At 49.4% G+C, this 25,655-nt stretch overlaps 1 protein-coding gene across 4 annotated transcripts in view; it reads right to left on the bottom strand.

Moving 5' to 3' along the window:
• The window catches only part of ZC3H3 (zinc finger CCCH-type containing 3), a 284,251-nt gene that overhangs the window by 154,261 nt on the left and 104,335 nt on the right, over positions 1–25,655 (bottom strand). The window lies entirely within an intron of this gene.

The raw sequence follows: 25,655 nt of genomic DNA, 5'->3' as shown, positions 1-25,655 counted from the left end.
ATATTAACGACAACGGAAGGGTTTGGTTTGGTTTGGTTTTTAATGAATCATTTTAGCTCGTTCCACGGATGCTGTTGTCTGTTTAAAATAATGGATGGAAACAAATTCTCACTGGCTTCAGCACAGAAAGCTATTTGACTGAATGCCATGCTTAAGCAAGTCACTCCTTCAGCACGCCCTGTTTTCTATACATCCACCTGGATGGTTGCTTTCTGGGCAGTAAAGACCTGGAAGTTTCCTGGCACGTACAGGAATATTGTCCTGTTTATCTCAGTTAGGAGCACGCCTTCAACCAAGTCAGTCCTCAGGCTGCCAGTGCCACAGAAATACTGGTGCCATGTCCTCCCCTGCTACCCGCTATTTAGAAACAGGATAAGAGGAAAGCAGGACTGGAAGGGACCTTGGAAGATCATTTACTCCATCCCCTGCTCAAGGCAGGAACGTACCTAACCAGCCCATCCACGAGCCTGTCCAACTTGCTCTTGAAAACTGCCAAGGACGGAGACGCCACATTTACTCTAAGTAGTCTGCTTCACCACTACTCAGAGTCAAATCTCTCCCTAATTTCCAACATAAATTTCCTCTGCGGGAGCTTAAAGCCATTGCTTCTAGTCCTGTGCTCTACAGCCACAGAGAAAAGCCCATCTCCATCCTCTCCCTACAATCATCCCAATATGTTACCCAATATCCCTTCAACCTTCCCTGGACTAAATAACCCATTTCTTTCAGCTTTTCCTCACTAAGTCTTGCTTCATAGGTCCCAAATCATTTTTGTCGCTCTGTGCTGGACTCTTCCCAATCTCCCATCCATCTTGCAGGACTCTTTCCATCCTTCTTGAAGTGCGGGACCCAAAACTGGGCACAGGACTCCAGCGGAGGTCTCGCCAGGGCTGAACAGAGCAGAGGAAGCACTGCTCTCGATTTGCAAGGGACGCACGCTCCTGTTAACACAAGCCAGGATGCTGTTGGCTTTTAAACAGGTTTAAAAGTAACTGTTAAGACTTCTTTAAATCCAAATGTTAAATTATAAGCAGGGACTGTGTCTGTCATGCCTTGTACAAACTTCAACACATTGTCCAGGCTTAACCAATAATATTTATCTGTATAAAAACTGACAAAAAGCAGTGGTGGTCCCTTTAAAGCTGCCCTACTGCCGACTCCCTCGAAAGCCTGTTTTCATTGCAGAGGATGGGGATACTAATTTGTGTGGTCCTGAGAGCTTCTTCCAGTTTCATGTATGTGAATTAACTGGCTTTTAATTTGGTAAACGATTATTAAATTCAGATGTTGTTCGGGAGCATTACAGCCATGTGAAATTATTTGTAATCAAAATGTACTTCATATAGGAAACTGTTGATGCCTTTAGACAAGCAGCTAATGCGCTCGTGCCAAGTTCAATAACCCTCGTGCCCTTTTTCTGCTTTCCCAGATTGAACAGCTGTGACCTTTAAGACCTCCCGATGTCCATCTGCAAATCCCAATTTCAGACGAGCCTGGTGGACAGCACAAGACACAGATGCTGCAGCGGTCAGTGGGCAGCTAGGGACCCCCAGTCAGCCATCAGAAGCACGCGGGGGGCAGAGAAGATGCTGGTCACAGCTGTTCGTGCAATCCAGGACCGTCCCATGGCAACATCCTTCGCGAGGGCCTCCCATCCGCTTACTGAAGTTCTGCTATTAGCCAAATGAAAATGGAAACAGCATGCCAAACGGAGCCTTGATTCTGGAAAGCATGTGCAATTCGACCCACCGACACAGCCACGCAACCCAACTCGGCCCACTACGCAGCGGGAGTGAAGATCCTGTTAAAAGGATGCTAATGCCGTTTACTAAGCCAGTAGAGACCGAAGTGCATCACGAAATGTATGTGGGTGGCAACGTTCAGACCTCACCTTGCAGCAACACGTCTCCTACAGATAATCAGAGTTGGGATAGAAATGATGCGCAGTTGGGTAAAACCAGTTGTGCCCACATCTCAGACCAGGACCGTTACTCCTGGCAAACAGGCGCTGTTACTCTAGAAGCCAGTGATAGCTGAGACACTTAAAAGTGATGTGCAGCTTCTTTTATAGGCTTTCCCAGATGGAAAGTCATCAAGTGTAACAAGCCACAGAGACTTCCCCTACCGAGGAAAGGGGTCTGGAAGATGTACCACACATGGTAAAGCCTTGCCCACATATTTTAGAGATCCAGAACTTGCATTGCTCCAGCCTGGGAGGTTGATTCTTAAAGAGAAAAAAAAAATGCAATGCTCTGCAGACAAGAATTAACAACCACAGATGAGTGCAACCATAAGGAGGGGAATTCAGACACCTCATGAAATGACTGAGCCAGTCATCTTTATGATACCTCAAGGTGGTACTTATTCAATACTAAACAAGTTAATTCTGATCATCTCGAAAGCTGCCGAAGTAAATAAATTCACAGTGATTGAGAAAGCTGATTACACACAGATCCTTAAAAAAGAGGAGGGTGGAGGGGGAAAGGCAGCCAGGGGCTTCCAGTTCTGCAACGTGGCGCTCCTTTCCAGGCACAAGATTACAGCCCCGCGGGGGAAAAGAAACATTATTGGGCTCAAACTATGGGGACGCTTTGGTTTTAAACAGATAAAGGGGAAAACACATCCCATCCCAAAACCAAGGAGGCTACTGCGCATCCCCCGCTGCCTCGACCTAATGCCAATCCCTTCTTCAGCATCGCAGAAAGTGTAAGCAATCCCTTGGGAAATTACGCCACATTAAAAAGCCCAATATAGGTTCAAATCCTACTTAAAAACACGTATAAAAGGGCATTGAGGGGTTGCTCTGAAACAGGATAACGTGCTAAAATGACGTTCTTCTGTCCTGACAACCACCGGGCAGGACGGAAAGAATTCACTGCTGCTTATTGACAGGAGGCCCGGGATGGCCTGGGCGCTTCCCAACCGCGGCGGGAAGCCTGCCGCTCCGCTGAAGGGCAGACAGGTAGAGAGGGGTAGGAGAAAAGAAGGTGGAAAACGGGCTTTTAATGTACGGTTTACCTTCACCCAGCGGAGTGGGGTTATGAGAAGGATCGGCCCATGGCCCTGCTAATCAGCTCTGAGAGGTCCACAGAAGCCCAGAAGGAAGGAAGGAGCTGTCAGACAAGCAGGCAAGACTGGGAAAAGTGGACACGGACAGACCGCCGCACCATTTTACAAGGGGAAGGATGGTTCAGCTGAATCCAGTGTAACACCCTCCTGCCAGCACTATGCGGAAGTTAAGCCAAGCCATCCTCCCTCTGAATTGCCACGATTTGGCTTCGTTTGCAATGGGAAAGGAGTACAAAGAGAGCAGCAATCCTCCTCCCTCATTTTTAAAGCCAGCCTAACTGCTCCTCCGTCCGGGCCCCGACCCGCTCATGCCCCTCGTTCCACTCCGCGCAGAAGCAGAACGACAGAGAGGAGATTGCTTTTGTCACTTAAGCCAAACGTGCACATTTCCAAGGGAAGGGATGGCTGATCCTCATAAAACAAACCTCCTTCCTGCTGTCACGCATGCCTCGGAAGCAGCGATGACATGCCCCTTCCCTTGTCAAGAGGAGTTTGGACTAGGAATAACTCTGGCATTCGCTGGCTGGCACTTGCAACGAGAGCTTATTTATGAGGGTGGTAAGGCAAGCTCCTGCAGCTCCTGGGAGGGTGCAGGCAGCTGCAGGGCGTCTTCACCCTCGACTCGCAGCGAGCTTGCCTCCATGCCCTCATGGCACGCAGCGTTCAACCCTCACGCCAGCAAATCAGGGCACTGCGGTGCCGCTGCAAGTCATCAGGAGTCGCTCAGCATCCCACACAGATGTGCAATGCACACCCGTTCACCATTTCTACTCCTGTTTTGTATGTACTCTTCGGGGGTGTCGCTTTTTAGGAGGTGGGTGTTTGGGGGTTGGGGGGGTTGGGTTTTTTTTTTTTTTTTACTGGAACGCTTGGTTCTCACCCCGTTTGGGAATTTCACACAGCCTGTCCCAGAGAAGGAAAGTGAACTTCAGCCTCCAGTGACCCCCAGCAAGGCAAGGTGTCCAAACAGCCCCTAAACCGGGGTGGGTAATTATATCTGGAGGAGTTTTGGGGAGCTGTTGTGGGCCGGGTCATTACCCACCCCTGCCTGAAACCTCCCCAAAGTGAGAGCTGGAAGGAGCTGCTGCTTCAGGGGTGCCAGGAAGCAAGTCCGGCCCGTATTTTGCCCACCCTGGCAGGATTCCCAGTCCAACGGGCACGAGCTGAGGTGCTGCCTCCCTCGACACGAGATGCTGCCAGGTCCAACGAGGTCACCGGAAATCCCGAATGGTCAGAGAGAGCCCAGGTTGGAGGGCTGCCCTCTGAGACCACACACCACGACTGCTGTCCGCATCCAGTGGGTGCACAGTCCCTCCCACTATATCAGGGACTTTGCTCAAAAAAACAATCATTTCTCTTCCTTCCTCCACACTGACTTTTCCATGCCTCAAAGCATCATTCGGATGCTTTTTCCCCTAATGAAAGGCTTTAAACCCAGATTCTTACCTTCCTTAGCCTCTGAAATCACTGCTCTCATTTGACTCCCGACTAATCAAACTACAAAGAAACACGAGTTGGCCTTCATCTCCACGTTCAGTCTGCCTGCGGTGTCATTTGTGTGCCTGCCCTTGCCCAAGCTGAATTAGGAGCACCGGGCCCCTACAGAGAGGGGGGAGTTGAGGCTGTTTCTCAGCCTCAGCCAGTTTCTGCAGCATGTCCCTCAACATCCCAAACTCCAGGAGTTTTTCCAGGGTTTTCATAACGTATTTTTCTCACGCCAGCAAGAAACAGATGGATCCATCTTTCAGCCTGAAAGAGAACTAAATGTTTGTTTAGCCTGGAAAGAATTAATCAGTTGGAAATTAAGCCCGAGTACTTGCCAACTGGAGCGACCTTGCTGCCCCCGGAAACTGGTTAGCTCTTCTGCGAGGCCTGAGACTTCCCCAGCCGCTCATCTGTAGCATGCTGGCAACGCGGCGAGGTCCAGCCCAGATGCTAGCAACAGTTGGATGTGGCTCAGTGCAGCAGACCATGGTGGGGCTTGGAGGAAGGTATCTCCAGTCAGCTGCGTTTGGTAGCTAATAAGAACTGATTGGGGTCACTTCTGGAGGGCACTGATCTGCCATTCAGCTGTGTTAATTTTACTGCAGCACTTTAGGATGGTTTTTTTTTTAAACCAACTTTCATGCCAGCAAGTGGTGCAAAAACTTCCCGAACAGCTCGACTGCGAGCCAGAACGGCTACTGCCATTGGTGGCAAAGAAAAACAACATTGGAAAGATGCTGGCCATTGCTAATCAGCCAACAGCAGCAAGACATTTTTTAATTAAATACATCGTGCGTGCAGCTGTCCCTGTCAGGTGAAAAAAAAAATTAAAGAAAAAGAATCAGAGGTTGTTTAAATACCCCGGGCAGGAAAAAGTACTCTTGAGCTGCTTAGCCTTTCGGTGGGATTGGGATATTTATACAATTGCTTCCCAAGGTCAAACACCTTTAAGAGAACAGCATTTAAAATACAAAGCACGTGCAATTCTGTGATCTCCTAAAAAGGCTCCTTTGCTGTTGAAGTCTGGGTTTGAAACGGGGGTGACTATATTTGAAATGTAATTTTAAAGATGTAGCTGGGAAAATGCAGGGGTGGGGGAGGAAGAGTTGCGCCTAGTTTTTTAGTCCCGTCAAAGTCCTTTTAACCTCAGATTCCCTGGGCGGGAAAAATCAGATGCCCCGGGACTGGGTGCGGACCATGATGACAGGTGGTCTTGTAAGGCACAGGGCTGGGATTCAGGTGAGGGGCGATGCCTGGCTGTGCCACACACTCTGCATATCACCTTGGGCAAGTCACTTCGCCTCCTCATGCCTCGTTTCCCCCTCTAAGCTGGGGGCCCTGCTCCTTTCCAACTCCTACACCTTGCCTGCTTTGCTTACTCAGAGCATAAATTAGCCGCCTTTTTAAACATATTTTCATGCCGCCCAGTATGACAGGCCTGTTCTCCAAAGAGGTCTCTAGCCACCACTGCAGCACAAATAAATGACTGTGTCCCCGGGGCAGGTGGCTCCACGAAGTCCTGTGCATGGTGAATTCAAGAACGGGGACAAATTGTAGCACACGGCATTGGGACGCAGAGACGGGAAACAAATAATAAAATGAAGAAACAAAGAATAAAATCCCTACCCTGAGCTTACAGGTAGTTGCAAAACACAGAGAGGGGAAGGAAGAATATTTGTTCACATTAACATTGCACACACACAAGGGAGAACAGCCACGGAGCAGAAGCCAACATCCCGGCAGTCGGGTAAAGACAAGACGCCGCCGTACGAATATACGTGACACCGCTGCTATTCTAATTGCCTTATTTTTCCATCCGTGGATGGTAGCGCTGGTGTGGCAAGCTGAGAGTGTACAGATATCCAGGCTCTTCCGAGCACGCATCGCCCCCACAGCGAAATGGAAGCATTCAGGACAAATTTCAGCTTGTGTGCGGCAGCGAAACGTGCCGGTTTGGGAGGAAACGCTCCAGCTCCCTCCAGGAGTCTCCGACAATCAAAACCCTCCTCTGCCTCTTACCAGAGGCAGGAATTGCACCATTTAAGTTGAGGAGGGTTGGCCATTTTCAGTCTTCGCAAGGGGTCCACGTATTCCCACCTGTGACTCGTGAATGAATACAATCGCATCACCCACTTACCAGCAAGGGCATTTCAGGCCAATTCCAAAATGCTGTGAAGTCGCTAAAATGAAGGACTTGCCTTTTCCCCGCACTAAACACCAGTGCTTCCGTTTTTGGGTGCCCAGCTTCAGACACCACGGACCTCATCTGCAGGGCACACTTATTCCCATTCGAGTCAATGGGAGATGCAGCGGCTGAGCTCCTCTGAAACCTGCATCTTTGGGATCTGAAGCTTGCGACTCAGGGGGAAAGCGAGATTTTGGACTGCAGTGACCGGTGAATTTTTGCAGGTGAGCTTGTGCACAGAGATGATACTGCCGCAAATCCAAGGCAGGCTGGTGATCTCTTGAGCAGAAGCAAATTTCAATTCTCCAAAAGCCTCCTTGTTTCCAAATACACAGTGTGTTGCTTCTTCTCTTAGATCATTATTTACCTGGAGGCCATCAGGTAGTTTTCAGCATCTGAGATATTATACCTGGGTAGCAGTATTGAATCTGTGCGTTGCTCTATTCTCTCTGCATCCTCTTCTCAGTAGAGAGCTACAATGCCTATTCCACGGGATAATTTCCCCTAGTGTGCCTGACGGGAGCATGAAGGGAAACATGAGAGAGCGTGCTGTGCTATGTAGCGACCAGCCACCAGATCAGGTCAGGCTTGTTCCTGCACTTCGGTAACACTTACAGAACTTGCCATGCCAATGAAGTCTCGTTGAACGGAAGGGAATTGCATTTTGAGAGGCTTTCTGCTCCCCTCCCTCTCCCCCGCTCGATTTTTTGCATAGTTTGTCCTTTGATCCTCCCCTCCGTGTGTTATATGGTCCCCTGGTCCATGCAACAAGGTGTAAACTCAAGTGCTTCCTACTGTACAGGGCTGCATACTGCTCCCTGCGCAAGCCTGCTCAGCTATACAATTATTGGCAGCCGGGGGAATGCTTCCAGCGTGAGTCATTTGATAGATGAATCCGTCCAACACGCTGTTAGTTACCTTCTCTGCTGCACTTTCCCGTTGACAAAACACTGCTGCGCACTCCATCCTCCTGAATCATTGCATACATTTTAGACATGAGTTTGCTTTTTCTTCCCCCCCTCCAGAAGAAGAGAGTCGACCAGAACACCAGTAGGCTTCACTTTGAGTAGCTCTGATTTATATTGCCCAGTGTAAGAGTTATGAGCCTGCAGAAAAGCATGCACAAGAGCATGCATACTCCCTGGTAAAACCTGTAATGCACTCTGGAGAAAGAGCTCACTTCTTCAGCTGTCCCAACAAAAATGTTCCAATAATTCAACAAATACAAAGCTTTATTGCTTTGCTAGGTTAGGAACTCATTAGGAGAGAAGATGAGGGGCTTCACTCAACCCCACGGTGTACAAAATCCTTGCTTCTCTTTATGGGATGCTCAGGATGCTTATGTGTGCGATATGCAACCCAAGGTGCGCAGGCAGCGGTGCAAATTGTGCCCTCCTCGCTATTGCTGCCATGCATGCTCTGTGATCAAAATGCTCCTAGCTGTAGTCTACACCGGAAAGGCTGCTGATGGCAACATGCCCTCTCAAAGCTCCCACGGGCCAGGTGAACCCTCCACTCTGCCACCAGAATGACACCGTCTGTGCTGAGCAGCGAGAGGCTTCTGCCAGAGCCCCGCAGCCAGCCGAAGAAATCGGTACTCTCCCACACTGTCAGCACCGAGTAAGACTCGACCCCTGCCTGCCCCAAGGACGTGATGCAACTGGAATAGGAAGCACAGGCAAAGGGTAGGAGGGGAAACAGAGGCACCCAAAGGCAAAGAGAGTTGCCAACAACCGTACAGCAAATCAGTGGCAGAACTAAGGACTGACCTCCGGCCTCCTCCTCCAACACCCCAGCTGCTGCGAGACACTGCCCCCAGGGCCAGCGCCTCCACCGCTCGTGCCTTCAGAGCTTCACTCCCCACGCGGTGAGTCGCTGCTGCTCTGCATTTTGTTTCTTAACTGCAGTAAATGCTGTTCAGAGGAGAAACCGAAACAGAAAAGAGAGCAGAAGTTTATGCATTAACCATGTAACCAGGTTTCTTCCCTTCGTTTCCATCCACAGCTGGACTCGGAGGCCTGGCAACTGCAATAAGGTCAGTGTCTTGCAACAGAAGGGAGCTGGAGCCAGACTGGGCGCCCGCACGGAGGACCGGTCTCAGCGGACACCCAAGCAGTTGGGGAAGAGCCTAGAGGTGGAAACTGCTGCTTGTGCATCTTTAATGTACTGGAGACAGCTGTGTTAGGCTGGATTCAAACACTGCGAGACTAAAACAGATCCCAACCACAAAGACACTCAATTTATAGCTTGCTCTCGCTTTGCAGAGCCGTACAACTGCCACATCGCCTGCAGACCCCCTCCCATGCTGCTCCTAGTTACAAGTTCCTGCCTGGTCTCAGGAGCAGATGTGCCAAAAGGCTGTCCCACCTGGGTGGGCCCGAGCCCTAATTTAAGCAGCCAAAATGAGGCCTGCTTCTCAGCGGTGCTCCAAATCCTACTCGTTTTCATGAAGTGCCAGCTTCTAAGCACCCATGCTGGAAAAACAGGGTCGCCTGCAACACGAGGCAGAGGGATACCAGATTTACCCTCCTTCGGTTAAGAGAAAATTGCAAATCCTCCCCGCGGTAGAGCCCAAGACTCCTAAAGCACCAACGTATCGAGGGCGGAGGAGCACACAGGGTCTCCAAGAAAGGGACTAGAAAAAGGCACGGTCTAGAAACCAGGACGCACCCCTGCCATCCCTCTCTCCTGAACGCCACCTGCTCCAGCAAGGGTACGTACGTAGCGGGAACGATCCAAGATTAACACAATCCCCTGTCAACTAAATAACCCATAATTGCCTCCCCAGGTTTGGACCTGACAGTTTTATTTTTAATAGAATCAATTCAAAAATCTACTACTCCATTAACCAAAATTAAAAAAAGAAAATCCCATTATTCTTAAGTATTTTCATATGCATTTAAAGCTGGTAGTTAACCTCTGAGTCCCATTTTTATTTGGTTTTCATTAGTTCCTCCGAAGTAGAGCTCAATTACTGTGGCTGTCCCTTAAACGTGGAGGAAAGCAGAGGAGGGTTTTGTTTCTTTCCCCTCTCTCCCAAGCAGACCGGCATTAGCCTGCCTGCCAGCCACAGGCAAAGCAGCAGCACAAACCGCTGGGACAATAAAATAACCGAGAGAGAAAGCAAGAAGGCGTTTTATGCAAGGCCTGGGGGGACGTCTGCCGCGCGATGCCTGGGCAATGGGGCTGGCAACGAGCACCGATAGCGACGTTCCCCCTCGCTTCCTTCTCAAATGGAAACGGCGAGGCGGGCGAGGAGGAACGGTCCTTTCCCCGGCTCGGTGTTTCGGGGGTCGGGGGAAAAAAAGTTTGCCGGAGAGAGGAGCTGCCAGGTACGTTTGGCATGAAAGGCTCCACGCTCCCGTTTCGACATCACGCGTCTCAAAAGAGACGTGCGCCGGATCCCGAGACTTGGCGGCGTGTTCAGAAAAGTCGAGACAAGAACCAAGATGTCAGCTCCTTTTGGGGGGGGAGAAAGAGAGAGAGAGAGAGAAAAAGCGATAGAGATTGAACGTTATAAAGTGTCTTTCTTTCCAAAGGGGGGGAAGCACCCAGCACATGAAAGATTAATCCACAGCTTTGCCCAAAAGAGGCTACATTGTTTTTTAAAGCCTCTAACTAGTAGCTAACAGAAAATGGATTATGTTAGGCCGGATGTCAGGACTTCTCAGAAACAATAAGGGGTTGTGTATCTCATACCATCCTCATTAAAAAGATTAAAAGTACTTCCTATAGGGAAAAAAAAATACATATTTTAAAGCGGGAGCCGTAGCTTCCCCCTGCCTGTTAATGTCTCCAATCCCAGCAGATGAATTTCACTTTAATGAGATGTCATTTTTGAGAATGGTTTAACATCCCTTCAAAAAAAATCTTATCCCTAAACCTCGTAAAACCACGTCGAGATTATTAAAAGAAAATTTACCACACAGACAAAAAAAAATAAAACAAAATAGAACCCGCCAATTCGCAGAATCCATGACACGGCCGTTTTTAAATGTGATGGAAAAGGCTTTCCAAGTTATCTGCTTAAACACAGGGTTTCTGTTTACTTCTCACTTTCATGTCAAATGAATTTTGGAAGAAAAAAACTGACAGGAACTTTAAGGACATTAGTCACATTTCAACTCCCTTTCAGATTAATGCGCTGAAAGCCGAGGGGGGAGAAAACACGGAGGGGATAAGAACTGGGGCAAGAACGGCACATCTTGATAAACCAGAATTAACTCCTCACTCCCCGCGCCGAGGTCGGGCGGCTCCGAAACGCACGCTCCAGTCCGAAAGAAGGAGAAAGAGTAGGAATAAAAGGAAAGGTACAGGCCGGCAGAAGTGCCGGACGGCGGCGTGCACTCGCACGACTCATCAGCGTGCAAAGCTTTAGCAAATTCACTCTACTTCTTCCGAGTCGAGGGCTTTGCAGGCTACTGCTCAGCCTGAGCACGTGAGCATCGCCGCTGCTGCCACGTCCCGCAGCGGACACCAGAATTAAGGTTGAGGACTGGCTGTTTCCCAAGAAACGTTAAGGGGACCTCGGATGAGCTAGAAAACCGGGGTGTTTCTCTTAGCCGTGAAGGACTTAACGGAAAAAAGTGCAAAGGGGACTATTCCAGGGGCCATCGGTCCTGACGCTACATCAAAAGCAGCTTGTGATCATCCTACAGAAACCTACCGCAAAATCCTAGAAAACGAGGGTGGGAAGGGACCTCAGGAGGTCACACCTAGCCCGGCCCCCTGCTCCAAGCAGGACCGTTAGGAGCAAAACCCAGTAGGAGACGTGGGGGGGAGCAGAGATTGAGGAACTCTGAACTGCAGAGCCCCCTGCCCCGAGCGAAACACGCTGCAAAATCGCTCTTTTAAATGTTTAACGTGCTATCCATGAGGTCCGATCAGCGAGCGCTCAACTGGCGCCGGGGATCCCAGTTGCTCCACACCTAGCGCTGGGAGCCGGAGGCTCAGGCACGGCAGGGGCTCCCACCACTCACTCAAACCACAGCTTGGGAACATGGGAAGAGGACCAAAGAAAGGATAAAGCTTTGCTGAAGACAAAGGGAAGGGGAAAAAAAAGTCTCCTTGCAATATATGGTGACTTCGATTAAGCTTCCTCCCCATCAGTGCACTCAGCGATTATCGCTGGCAGCTGCCTACGGTGAAATCGTTCTGCATTTTCTCTGCAACTTTTGCGACGGCGCATTTGACACGGCCGCCCCAGAGAAATATGGATCCCGTCCCTCCGCGATGCGTTACGACCCAGAATCACATGCTCAGCAGTTGTAATCCACGGCCCCAAGAATCGACCCCCGAACTCGTAAATTCAGGGTGATTTAAAGCGCTTTCCCCTCGTCAAACCGTGCCACCGCAGCAGGCTTCCAGTTTGCGTCTAACACGACGAAGCAGCAGGGACCCACAGCCATGCTATGCACGCTTCCCCGGAAAGCCGAAGTGCCGCCGGCCTTCCTTCATCCCTCCCTGCCTTGCAGTGACTGAACGTGCAACTTTGTGCAGCTCAGATGGGGCGAGGCAAGAGGTGCCAAATGCTTTTACTCAGCAGAGAATGTCAGCTAAAATAAACTGCAAACCTTAACGACAGAGACCGATTTCTTTGCCGTACTGTGCCCTGCACAGCTCTGGGAAGCATTTGCTGATTGAGGGGCTACTTCGGCTGACTTCTCCTGGAGGTGTTTTGAGTAAATACACAAAGAGTTAGCAAGAGAAAGAAATAATTAGGTGTAATTTATTTGCCTCTAGCTGATCCTCCTTCTGGATATTTCTCAGCCATTCTGGTTGCGAATGGAGAGAAAATGCTGCTGTATCCAGAGGGCTCAGTACATATCAATCAGCAGTCGTGGCAGCCGAGAGCCCCCATCACGGGCACTCACCCCAATTGAAACGCCATAGGGAAACACAGGTTTGGCCATAGCACAGAAGGAGTTTCAGCCAACATCCTCAGAAGGCTAAATGCCCCCTCGGGAATTTGCCAGGACATACAGTGCTCGTGTCTGATGGCTGAAACAAGTGCAAGAAGATTAAAGATGCTCCTTGAAATGCATTGTCACCCCACCTCCCAAACCAGCTCTCCAAGCAGCCAATTTCTGCTCTTGCCTCGCTTTAAAACACCTGAAATGATAAAGCCTCCCACACTTCCCCTGGGGGGATTACTCCACAGCTTAATGGAGCTCATCACCATGAAATGGATGCCAGTATTCAGCATAAACTTTCCCTTAACCTCTTCCCACTGTACCTGCTGGTCTTGCAGTGTGCCAGACACCACGCTCACCAGGGTACATCCTCGGTTCTCTGACGTTCTCTCCATTTACAGTCCTGCTATGCACATTCAATCCAAATGACAGAAATGACATCTAAGCCCATTTCATGTAGTCCCATGAATATTGCTTCCTGACTCTTTATAGCAAAAGGTTTCGTCAAGTCCAAACATCGAAGTACCTTTCCATAAGTTTTGCAACTCTACCCAAAATGACAACAAAGTTCTCCTATACAAACTGGGGCCTTATAAAACAACGTGGTCCTGTTTCTGATGTGTCTCAGACATGTCAGGGTTCAAATCAGAAACTTCAGGTTAGAAGGGAGCTCAGGAGGTCACATCTAGTCCAACCTCCTGCTCAAAGCAGGACCAGCCCCAACTATATCACCCCTGCCAAGGCTTTGTCTACTCGGGTGTTCAACACCTCCAAGGATGGAGAGTCCACCATCTCTCTGGGTAACCCCTTCCAGTGCTTTATTACCCTCCTTGTGAGAGGGATTTTCCTAATATCCAACATTCACTTCCCTTGCTGCATCTTGAGCCCATTGCTCCTTGTCCTGCCATCTGCCCCCACTGAGAACAGCCCAGCTCCATCCTCTTTGCAGCCCCCCTGCAGGGAGGTGAAGCTGCTATTCAATCCCCCTCCGTCTTCTCTTCTCCAGACTCAATCAGCCCAGTTCACCCACCCTCTCCTCACCAGTCCTGTCCCCCAGCCCCACAACCATTTTCATTGCCCTCCGCTGGACTCTCTCCAATGTGTCCACATACTTTCTGTAGTGGGAGGGGGGGCCCACAACTGGACACAGGACTCCAGATGTGGCCTCCCCAGTGCTGAATAGAGGGGAAGAATCACTGCCCTCCATCTGCTGGCACCGCTCCTACCAATGCAGCTAGGATGCCGTCAGCCTTCTTGGTACCAAGGGCACAAGGGTCCTTGCACTCATTATTCTTACAATTATATTGGCAGTATAGGACTCTCCCAAGTGGCACTAACCAACGGTTCATAAACTATTCTGGTCTCTGACAAACAGCGATATGAGTTGCTTCTGAAGAAGAGGCAAAAATCCTTCAAATGAACAATTCAAGAATAGTATACACAAGGGGACATTGTCATCTTCACTCCATGCTCTGTAATGGTTTGTTTTATACTCCAAAAGGAGGAGGATTTATCTCTGTTATCAATATGTAACTGAGTGGTCCCCGAGTCCGTGCGGTCAATTCTCCACCACGTCCTGTCAAATCTTAAACCCTGTATTTCATGGTAAAGAGTTAATCACACAAAATTAGGGGTGGGAGGGACCATAGGAGGCCTAGTCCAGGAACACTGCATTAAAAACCATTCCCTTTTACTGACAACGTGCATTTCCTTCCATTTCACTCGCTGTCCCAATTTTACGGGAGACAGGAGATAGGCCTGGGTGACAATAACGGACAGGATTACTTCCCCTTCCTGTTTTGCAAATCAGAACCACACACGCTTTTCTCTGGTACATTCGCAGTGTTGCCTGAGTTCCCAAAAGTAATAGTCAGTGTGTGGTAAATTCATATGCTAATTATTTTAATACCCTGGCACGCAGAACAGAACCACTGATTTATGTTCAAATTTTCCACATACTCCTTTAGCAGCTCTTTATCAACAGCTGTTTTATAAGGTCTCCCTCACTTCCCAGCAACCCTACCTTCCTTTCTTTATTTTTCTTTAAAGAAGTGCTCCATCACACTCGTTTGAATCCTCATAAATAGTTCATTATAATTCACCCAGGTACTTGTGTCCTTCTAAGAGCGCTGAAAAAAATTGCCTCGTAATTCTGTGCCGGGCTGGTGATCAGAGGTAACCCAGTGCTGGCAGTGCAAACCAAGGGGAGGAAAAATGACTTACCAGCAGAGAGTAAGGCAGCTTTTAAGGCATCTCCAATGGACTCCTTATATGTGCCCCACCGGAGCCACCCTTTCACTGTAACTGCAAGCTTAGGAAAAACTAATCAGCAGGTTTTTATGGCAAATGAGTTCAATCAAACGACGGTGACTGTACAAAGGGGTTCAGTAACTTGTCCCAAAATGCCCGTTTCATGGGGCGCTTGAGTCCCATTTGCAAAAGTGCTGGGGAACAACGAGCTCAAGGCTCTTAAACACCTTAGTCCTTTCTGAAAATGGAACAGAGGCTCCGACGCCACTCGGACCCCTCTGTAAAGTCGACCTCTTTTGTGGGCAAGGCTCGGGACTGTGAGCTGGGAGATCCAAGTCTTATTCCTAGCTCAAAGACGGTACGACTTGGGAGCAACTTGCTAACCTCTCTATAACTCGGGTTCCTCGTCTCTAGAGAAAGGCTAACCCTGGCCTCTCTCAGAGAAGTGACAGGCAGTTCATTCACGTTTGCGAGGCAAGGCCAGACTCAGAGGAAGGTTCAGTACAATTGCACAGTATACCGCCGGTCCAGGAAGTCATAAATCGAAGCTCATAATCGGTGTAGGTGTTGAGGTTTAATTTTTGAAGCGTGCATAAACTGACATGGGAGAGGCAAGAATTCTTGTAGGTGATATCTTTTTTGGACTGAGTGCACGGCTGGGATAGATTGAGACAGGTTTCCAGGCATCATGGTACTCTTCTTCAGGCCTCATGCACTGAAGCTTTGGCTCACAAAAATCCTTGCCTCGTGTACATTTCCCTGGGCCACTGCAGCTACAACACCGCTTTAATTGTGAATTTTAAACAGAGAAACCCAGGATCCCTGCTTATGAGAAGAGACTGAGGGACCTGGGCTGATCGAGTCTGGAGAAGAGAAGACGGAGGGGGATTGAAGCAGCTTCACCTCCCTGCAGGGGGGCTGCAAAGAGGGTGGAGCTGGGCTGCTCTCAGTGGGGGCAGATGGCAGGACAAGGAGCAATGGGCTCAAGTTGCAGCAAGGGACGTTGAGGTTGGATATTAGGAAAATCCCTCTCACAAGGAGGGAAATAAAGCACTGGAACAGGCTCCCCAGAGAAGTCATGAACTCTCCATCCTTGGAGGTGTCTAAGACCCAGGTAGACAAAGCCTTGGCTGGGATGATGGAGTTGGGGCTGGTCCTGCTTGGAGCAGGGGGTTGGACTAGATGTGACCTCCTGAGCTCCCTTCCACCTCATTTTCTGATTCTGTGAGTCAATGCTCCTGCCAATTAACATGCAACTTGTGTTAGCAGCCAGCCACCAATGTGGTTCTGCATTCAGCAGAAATTCGAAACAGCAAATCGAGGCGGGTAAGCAGCGCTGGCACGTATGCCCGGAGTGCATGTCTTGAGGCTCGAGGCTTCGACTCACTCAGGACTCCACTGCCTACGGTCAAGTTAGCGACTCCGATGCACAGAGTTAATATGCGCGTCCCAGCTGACAAAAGGGGGAAATAATACAGATCGAGCAACAGAAGAACGACTCTGCCCTTAACCTCCAGCGTCTCGAAGCTGTGCTCGCCGCTCAGTGGAAGCGTGAAATAGCCATTTACCTCCATTACAGGAAAGAATAAGCTGACCTTTTAAACAGTGTGGTAACAAAATCTCAGGAAGGCAAAACGACTATTTCACTCCTCCGAAGAAGCTCGTAACAGGACTCGAGAAATGTCAGCAAAAAGTAGATCAAGTAGCGAGGAAAATCTCAAAGGAAAACATTACTCTGCCAAGATCCAAATGAGCACGGGGGTAATGCTGGAAAAATGTCAGCCTTTCAGACTGCTGCCCTGGGAGGGGACTTCACAAAATTAGCTGGAGTGAGCTCACCACCTCTTCCTACAAAAGCACGGCAGGGAGCTCGCTGATGAGGCCGCAGAGCCTCCCCAATCCACCGGCCCTTCACCGGCAGGCTGCTTAAATAACCAGTGTGCACTGGGGAAGCTGCATTGTCTGAAGGGAAAGCACAGAGCTGGAACGCTGGGTTTTGGCCCAGCTCCGCTACTGACTTCTCGTGTAGCCTTAGGCAAGTCGCTTCACATAAGAGACAGGTCCCTGCATAAATTGCTTGCCATCTAAATAAGGAACTTGGCAGGCACGGGAGACTATCGCGCAAGCCAGGCAAGGGAAGCACAGGTCAGAGGACATGGTTTCTCAGCTTAAGATGGCCTGTTTTGGTGACTTAAACATCCATGCAGAGGGAAAACAGTCGTTCCTTAGAAAAAAGGATCTGACTGAAGCAAGGAAGGCAGACCTGATTTCGGGAGGGCATCGCCAGCAAAAGGCACGTGGAACACCGACCTCCAGGGACTCTAACGAAGGGCACAAAGAGGAGGCTGGTATCGCCCAGATGGGTGTGATGCCCCAACCCTGCAAGGGCTGGAGAGGCAGCAACTTCTCTCTCTCTCTCGGGCTTGCCTCTCCCGTCACATCAGGCCCTACCGCAGGGAATGATGATGGCAAAAAAATGCAGCGCAAATCACGCAGGAAAAAAGGAACCAGATCCAAGGAGAAATCTAATGACTTACAGAGAGCGAGCTCACAGGGACACCCGGCGCCCTAGGCACATGCAGCTCTGAAGTAGCCACTGGTCCAGCCTGAAGAAACCACCAGTCCTTCCTCAGCAAACGAGTCCAGCATCCTCCCATCTCCCAGCAGGATCAGCCCAGCATGGCTTTCCTGGGACGACGCACAGCATCTAGCTAAGGGGCATGGCGAGAAGCCAAAATCTCCCATTTTCCCCGAGTGGGAAGAAATTGGCCCTCAGCCTTTCTGTCCATGGCCCAATTTAACAAGTGCAAAATGACTGTTTTGCACACAGCCTCTGGCACAGGAAGCCACGCAGCACAGCTGCTTTCGGGTAGCACTTGGCCCCCCAGAGCAATGCCGCGCAGGGGCAGCTGAGCTACCTCTGAGCACGCTACCTCCTGGACTAGGACCTGGGCTAGTGCACGACTGAGTCAGCTCTGCCGCTTAACGAAGGCTTCCTCAAGCCACAGGAACACCGCAAGCTGGGCAGGAGGTTAGTTGACTTCCCCAGCCCCAGTCCTAGATCCATCCTTGCAGCCTACCGCCGTGGCCCCCCTGGCAGGCTGCAGGCTGGCCGAGAAACGACCAAGTCCTTCACTGGCAAATACTTTCCCTTCTCTCTAGCTACAGCGTTTGGATGCAGTGCTGGATTTCATGACAGCCCCTCAAGGTGAACTGCAAAACCTTTCCAAAGCAAGCATCTGGGTTTCCAAATTAGCAATGGGGCATATGTGCAGATGCATCACATGTGCACGCACATTCAAACCGGTTGCCCCTGAAGTGCCCTGCCAAGTCCTGGCTTCCAGGCTCTGCCAGGCTGCCCACGAAAGCAATACGAGCTGGTAACATATGGGCAGCGATGCCGCACTCAGACTCGCCGGGCTAAAACAGACTTGTTTTACAGCCACTTTGTTCTCTGCCGGGCTTCCTTGCCGTTGGCTTTTTCTCGTTTCATCTGCCATTGTGTTCGGCTGCTACCTCGTTTGTCACCTCTTTGTGACAAGGCTTAATCTTGCAAATGAGTGTGCGTAGGATAAAAGTAGGCATTTTACAATTATGATTCTATATTGTATAATATGTAGTTTTAAGCACTAATTAAACCCCTCCTTCACCATAATGACAGCAAAGCACCTGAGAGCGCTCCATCAGCGGTTGAGCCGAGCCCCCCCCGTCTACCCTGGTGACCACCCGTCGTCTCAGCGTGTCCCTGCCCGTCTCCACCTGTCCTAAGCTCTTTGCCTTTTGGAAGCACTTTGGAGCAGAGACTGTCTTCTTGTTCGGGGCCTGGGGAGCTCGTGCTGCGACTGGGGCCCTCAGTGCGGCTGCGCTGCCTATTCATATTAATAAGAGCAGCTTAATGAAGCACTTCAATAATAATTATAATTACAGTTCCACATTGCATCGGTCACAGAGCCAAATCCAAGCAGCCGCTGCAGCGCGGGAGGAGCAGAGAGATGGCTTGCCCAGGATTGCACAGACTGGTGCGGAGATTACATCGTGCTTACTTTTTGGAAAAAAGCTTAGCAATTCACTTGCAACTTTTCCTTCCTAAACTAGGTTTTTTGGAGCGCCTGATCCGTAAGCCCAAGCAGCGCTCGGGAATCCGCCACGCACCTTGGCGTAACAGGACAAGTATCGCTCGCCACCCCGCATTTCACTGCTTCCAGGGCTTGGACGCACGGACCCAAGCACGGACTCCCTCCATTCTTCCAGAGACGCTTGCATGTCACAAGAGATGTCCCAGCCTTTTTACATTGCTTCTCCTGAACCTCAACAAATCTGCCATGTAATCCTGGGTTTAGGAGCTCGGACGCTCCCGACTGCTGCCTTGCAAAGCACGCTCTTCTGGGGGCATCTTACTACTTGTCCTGCTAAAGTCTGCAGGGACAGCCTGACTTCAGGGGAGCAACTCAATTAGCAAGGAAGGTCCCGTCTCTGACGGGCAGTATTTTCCCATTCTCCGCCCACCAGCACCAATCAAGGTATGTCCTAGCCAGCACCTCGTACCAACAAGGCAGGAAAATGCGATGAAAGAGGGGCCTGGCCAACAGAGGCGGCAGCAGCAGCATGGCTGGCAAACGAATGACCACAAGCCGCCTGCTATTTCAAGTATCTGCTAATAAAAGTTTACGAGTGTGCAGCACCGCTTGTGCCGCAGCGAGCTCTTCACCGATCGAGCGCTCCTGCGGCCACAGGAGGATTAGGACGGGGCTAAGATTTCTCGCATGATTCACACGCGATGACCACACAGGATATCGACAGGCAAAAAATGAAATTTAAGGCCGGCAAGCTGCAGCCTGGGTGAACGGCGTCCCCGCCAAGCAGGAAGCGATAAGGGGGAGGAGTGAAAAGGAGAATCAATAAATCTTAACCTCATTCACAATGATCTGAAGCTCTTATTAAGTAAATTAATTTAAGTTAATTTAACTCGATCATGACTCCCGATCACAGTGATTTAGTGAGGGGGAAATTGCATTAGGAAAGGCCATGCTCACTAGATATAAGAACGGAAGAAAATTAGATCCACTTAGCAATGTGAATTAATATGGAAATAGCAGGTGTAAATTTAACCTTATCAAGAAAGTGAAAATTATCTTCATAAATTTGTAGAAATAGCCCCCAAGTTGCTTATAAATCTATTTAAAACAAAAATATTACAAAAAGTGCAGTAAAATTAATTTAAAATATACTCCCATCTATCGCCTCCAGAAAAGTCAGCAGCAGGGCGAAGTTTAATGCAATCTAGCAATAAGAGGAGAAAGCAACTAATCACCGAGGGATTAGCGTTGGGTGCCTATGGCGGCAGCATTTCCCCCACCACTCATGGTTCCTCCAGGCAGATTTGTCTTCTGCCTCTGGCCAGCTGTTTTATGGGTCTTGCCTACAACAGAGCTAATGCTACAGACCTCCCACGAGACTTCCCTGCTGCTGAGATGGAAAAGATGCCACAACCCTACTCGCAGCAGGATCCACCTTTGCAGAAAACAAGGCAGAGGAGAGATGCGGCTCCCACCTGAAGCCCATTAAATAAAAGGGACACCCAGAAAACGTAGGGCCTTGTGCATCATGAGCAAGCTGGATTCGAACAGCTGGAGCCTGCCCAGCCCTGCCAGCTCCGACTGCGGTAGCCAAGTAAACCCAGCGCTGCGTCGGGCCCGCGCAAGTCCCTTGGCTGTACAGCACGGTGGCTCGGCGCCAAAGGGGCGTGAAAAAGAGCGTTTGCTGTTCTGTCTGACATATCGAAAGGTAAAACTAAAAGGTCAGCAAATCACAGCGGCAGCCTCGCAGCAAGCAAGCCGCAAGCTCGCCGGAGGGAGGATGCCACGCGCATGTGCTCGATCTAACCCCCGCGCCGATGCAAAACCTCCCCACAGCCACTCATCTTCTGCTTGCTGCTCTGCCCAGCCACGTCCTGGCGCTCCCCCCCTCGAAACAGGCTCAATTCTTGCCACCCGCAGCGCTCCCGGTTGGGCTGGCCTACGTCATCATGAAGTGTCGCGGTAGCGTGCAGGGACCGAGTTCAGCTGGGATTGTACAAACTCAAGGATACCACGCCGACGAGCTTACAAATCTCAGCAACCAAGTAACATGCGAAGGGAAGGGGGAAAGGGTTTATATCCAGAGGAATAAAATATCCAGCAAGGCTCAGGATCATTTAAAAAAATTTTTAAAGATAACAACAAGCCAACTTTGTTGGGCTGGCCACCTTCAACGCAAGTCATTTCCAAGAGTGGAGTATACTGAATAGGTCTGAGATGTCACCGAACCATGGAAGATATATCCCCAACCCAGGTCAGTCCCCACGCCTTCCTCCACCGGTGCAGGATGGTTGTCTCCTAAAACCGCCTCCGGTGCTTCCTCCAGAACGGTTTTTAACAGCCCAAACGCCCAGACTTCCCCTCCCTCCCTCCGGAGAGCAGCTCACAGCCTAATAGATCATTTTTTGTTACACTCCATTGTTCAGAACATCCTCTCCGATGCCTAAGAAAAATGTAAGAACTATAGAAAAAGCATTTGCCATGTGCTTTCACCCGGCCGTCCGTATGATTGATCACACGCAACGAAGGTAATAGGAAGACTGAATCGGAGATTTATGGCTTCTTTAAAATATAATTGTTTTAATTTGAGGATGGCATTTTATCAAGATTTGTATGAAGCCGCCATAAGATCTAAACTACACAATTTAATGAAGTCAAAGATTAATAAGGAGAAGATTATTCCACAAGTGGAAGCTCTCCGCCAATCAAAACCGAATCGGGTTGCTCCTCGCTAACGTGAAGGCTCTGGTGAGCAAGACTGATAGTCCAACCCAACGATCTCTGCTCCTCCCGGCGGCCCCTAGCCCCTTTCCTCCCCACTAGCGCCCCTCACCAGTCAGATGCTCAATTAATCAGATGCTCAAATCGCGTGGTAACGAGCAGGCCATAAGGACCTGGATAGAGCAGAATCAAGGAGAGATCTGCTTCCCGACAGCAACCGGTGAAGCCAGTTTCTACTTTCAGCCTGATCTTGCCCCTCTTTAACTTCCCCAACATGAATCGCACCCATCTCTCATTCTGCAAGGCTGGTTTTGCTTCCTCCCCTGGTACCACCACTCTGCTCCTGCCCCATCCTGAACGGGACTCCCACGTCATCATCCCACGCGTCTATGGGACAATGGTCTCGCGCAGCGCGTGATATAGTACGATGACATTCCTCCATATAACCACCCCCAGGCTACAAAGCATTCATTGTTGTCCTGTTTTACTGGCCCAGGAAGTGATTTCAGAGCCCTGATCAACTAGCAAATCGTGTCTACAGGACGCAACTTCCCTTCCTACCTGGTAAGATCGGGGCAATTATGGAATATGATGGGTGTGACCCTGCTACCCTTGCTCAAAGTCTCTCTTTCCAGGCCCGGTTAGAGGAGCATTAAACGTAGAGAGACACTGAAGCAGCAGTTTTGTCCAGATCCTTCACAGAACATTTGTGGTCAAGAGAAGAAAAAAAAAGAAGAAACAAAAATCAATCTTCTCTCTGGCTTTCAGATAAATGGGCAATATTTGTAGTGAATGCAGTAACAGAGGGAGAATGGTCATTTTAACAAGACTGTCTGTACCACATAAAGAAAGAGGCAACTGTTTCCACCGAGATAGGTTCAACTTAATGGATTTAAATAAAGGAGCAAGATGCGATCAATACTGCTGGTTCAGGAAGGAAAAAAAAGAGAGAGAAACACTCTCCAGATATACCTAACTTAACAGAGGAGGGGGCAACTTCCAGGCTGATGGCAATGTAATTGCATTGGTTAGGGGCAACTACGGACTTAGTACAGTTCACGCAGGGGTCTCTGCCATTCAAAATACCTGGAGAGACCTGGCAAATTGTCACTGCAAATGGCAGAGGTTAGAGTAGACAACCCCTGGCTCTGAACCCCTTAATACTGACAACCGACCTGAATAGGGACGGACCAATTTAATCTCTTGACAAAGAGGCATCAGGACTTACCTTCACCACAAACCTCGATTTAACATTGGAGCAAATCTGAACAGGACTTAACCTGAACAGTTCCCTGGGCTGTTATTCTTCCTGTGTTCTCGGAGAATATTACAGGGTATTTAATACCCTACTAAAGAGCATTTAATACCAAAAAAGATTCCTCCTTTTACCAAAAACGCACCTGCTTTTCTATGAAAAGGTTGCCAGCAGAAACAACAGTGATCAGTAATCTAATGGCTTCTGATCCAAAACTCAATAGATTCTGTATTATGAGAACACCGGAGGACCAAAGAGGAATAAGAAATGAATTGCAAGAAATATGTCTTCATACAGAATCACAGACAATGAGGGTGTGAAGGGAGCTCAGGAGGTCACATCTAGTCCAATCCCCCTCTCCAAGCAGGACCAGCCCCAACTACATCATTCCAGACAAGGATTTGTCGAGACCGGTCTTGAAAACCTCCACGGATGGAGACTGCACCACCTCTTTGAGTAACCTGTTCCAGTGTATTACATATACATTACAGCTCCACGTATATACGCGCATACCTGGAGCTGTAACGCCCAATGAACAAACTATAAAGGAAAACCGAGACTTTGGCAAAAAGGGTCTGCAATTTTACAGCATTTTCTTTTTTTAAACAAAAGATAAGGGTGCTCCATTTGGGCTATTCCAGAAATAGCATAATGACCTGTGGAAGGGAGCTCAGGAGGTCACGTCTAGTCCAACCCCTGCTCAAAGCAGGACCAGCCCCAGCTACATCATCCCGGACGAGGCTCTGTCCAGCTGTGTCTTAAAAACCTCCATGGATGGAGACTGCACAACTTCTCTGGGGAGCCTGCTCCAGTGTTTTACTACCCCCCTCATGAGTACGTTTTTCCTAATATCCAACGTCAACTTCCCTTGCTGCAGCTTGAGCCCATTGCTCCTTGTCCTGTATCTGCCCCCACTGAGACCAGCCCAGCTCCGTCCTCTTTGCAGCCCCCCTGCAGGGAGGTGAAGGCTGCTGTTCAATCTCCCTCGGTCTTCTCTTCTGCAGACTAAATCAGCCCAGTTCCTCCGCTCATCAGTCATGATCCCCAACCCGTGAACCATTCGTGTTGCCCTCCACTAAACTCCCTCCAACTTGTCCATATCCTTTCTGTAGTGGGGGATCACATCTAAAGCCATCTCTCCCCTGCCATACCCTGCTGCACATCCACCATCACTGGTTTGGAGAGACATCCTTGAGGATGGTTCCCAGCTCTGTAGGCTGTTCCTGTGAAGCGTAGGGGTAATCTGTAGAGCAGCATGTAAAAAGGAGAACATTCCCCCTGAGTGACAGGGAGGATGAAGGGGCCATCAGAAGCTTAGAAAAAGGCATAGGAGGCAGCTGCAAAGATACCGAGGACAGACATATAGGGTGCCAACCATCCAAGAAAGTGAGCACTTAAAGCCAATTGTGGAACCATAACTCTGCCAGTTTGCTGTATTCACGCAGTAACAGGCCAGTGCCTGCACATGACTACGTAATTTGGCAGATGCAGTGAATGCTGTATACTGACCCAGCTCACATATTGGACTAAAAGCTGCCCCTAGTCCCAACCTAATGACTATTTAAAAACCCCATGCACCACATGTTCAGCTATAACAAGCCCTTTGGCTTCTGACAATTCAGATAAAAATCCATTGTTACCCCAAAATGACTCCAAAGTTGCACCTAAGTCAGAGGCACCGAGTTATGAAAGCCAACGGGATAAAAAGTGAGAACAAGAGAAAGACTTCCCAAAACTTTGCAAACGCTGACATTTTCTAAACTCGCACTTCCCCCGTGACTGGTGCAATTAACTCCAGATTTTCCAAAAGCAATTCTCTGCACAGAGAAGAGCATGTGTGAAACTTCAAATCAGCTAAATTAGCTTGTGAAGAGTTGGGGGGGAGGGAAAATGATGCTGTAACTGGGTTCCCTTTTTTAAATATTTGCCTTTGCACAGTAACCAACACACACCATAAAAGCAAGGACCTCAGAAAGCTCCCCGGAGGGAAAATCCAACACGCTGGACCCAAAACCTATTAGTGGGTCAGCTGTGAACCCAAAACCTATTACTGGAGCTTTTTAGAACAAGAAGGGGCAAGAGGATGGTTTGCAGAAGCATTCACTGCTGTTCTTCATGCCTCCTTCAATGGAGGAATCTCATCTCAGATAGTGGCCAAAAAAGTTTCAGAGGAAGAGATGAGACAATCTATCAAATCCAGGGTAATCTGATCCCTTCTCCCATAAATCTGTCTCATCCTCATCTCTAACAGTTAGAAGCTGGCTTAAGCCCTCAAACACAGCACTTCATATCCTCTGCCATGATGCTTTTCATCATTAATTGTAACAATATATCAGATAAGATATCCAGACTTGAAAACAACCATTTGTTTTAAATCACATTCGTTCTTGGCCTAAAGGTTTCCCAGGGCAAGAGGTTTGATAGGCGACTTCCCCGTGGGGGGAAGGAAGCAGCTTTGGGTCGGCCTGCTCTTCTTCACACAGCCCGGAGGAGTTTTGGCAGAGAGCAGCTCTGGGGCACTCACCCCATGCAGCTTCTGTGTCTGCAGCCAAGGGATGGGAGGGGAGGGGTATTTCCAATTAAAATCCTAGAGACACAAGGCTAGCACAGTGGGCCCGCGGACCTTGAGGGCTGACAGCTGCGGGTGCTCTCCGGCGCAGTCCTCAACAGGCACTTGCTCAGAGGAGAATCGCATGCATTTC

Source organism: Alligator mississippiensis, chromosome 3 (assembly GCF_030867095.1).
Source record: "Alligator mississippiensis isolate rAllMis1 chromosome 3, rAllMis1, whole genome shotgun sequence".
Classification (NCBI taxonomy): domain Eukaryota; kingdom Metazoa; phylum Chordata; order Crocodylia; family Alligatoridae; genus Alligator; species Alligator mississippiensis.
The sequence above is the reverse complement of the archived record's forward strand: the minus strand, read 5'-3'. Positions and strand labels throughout refer to the sequence as shown.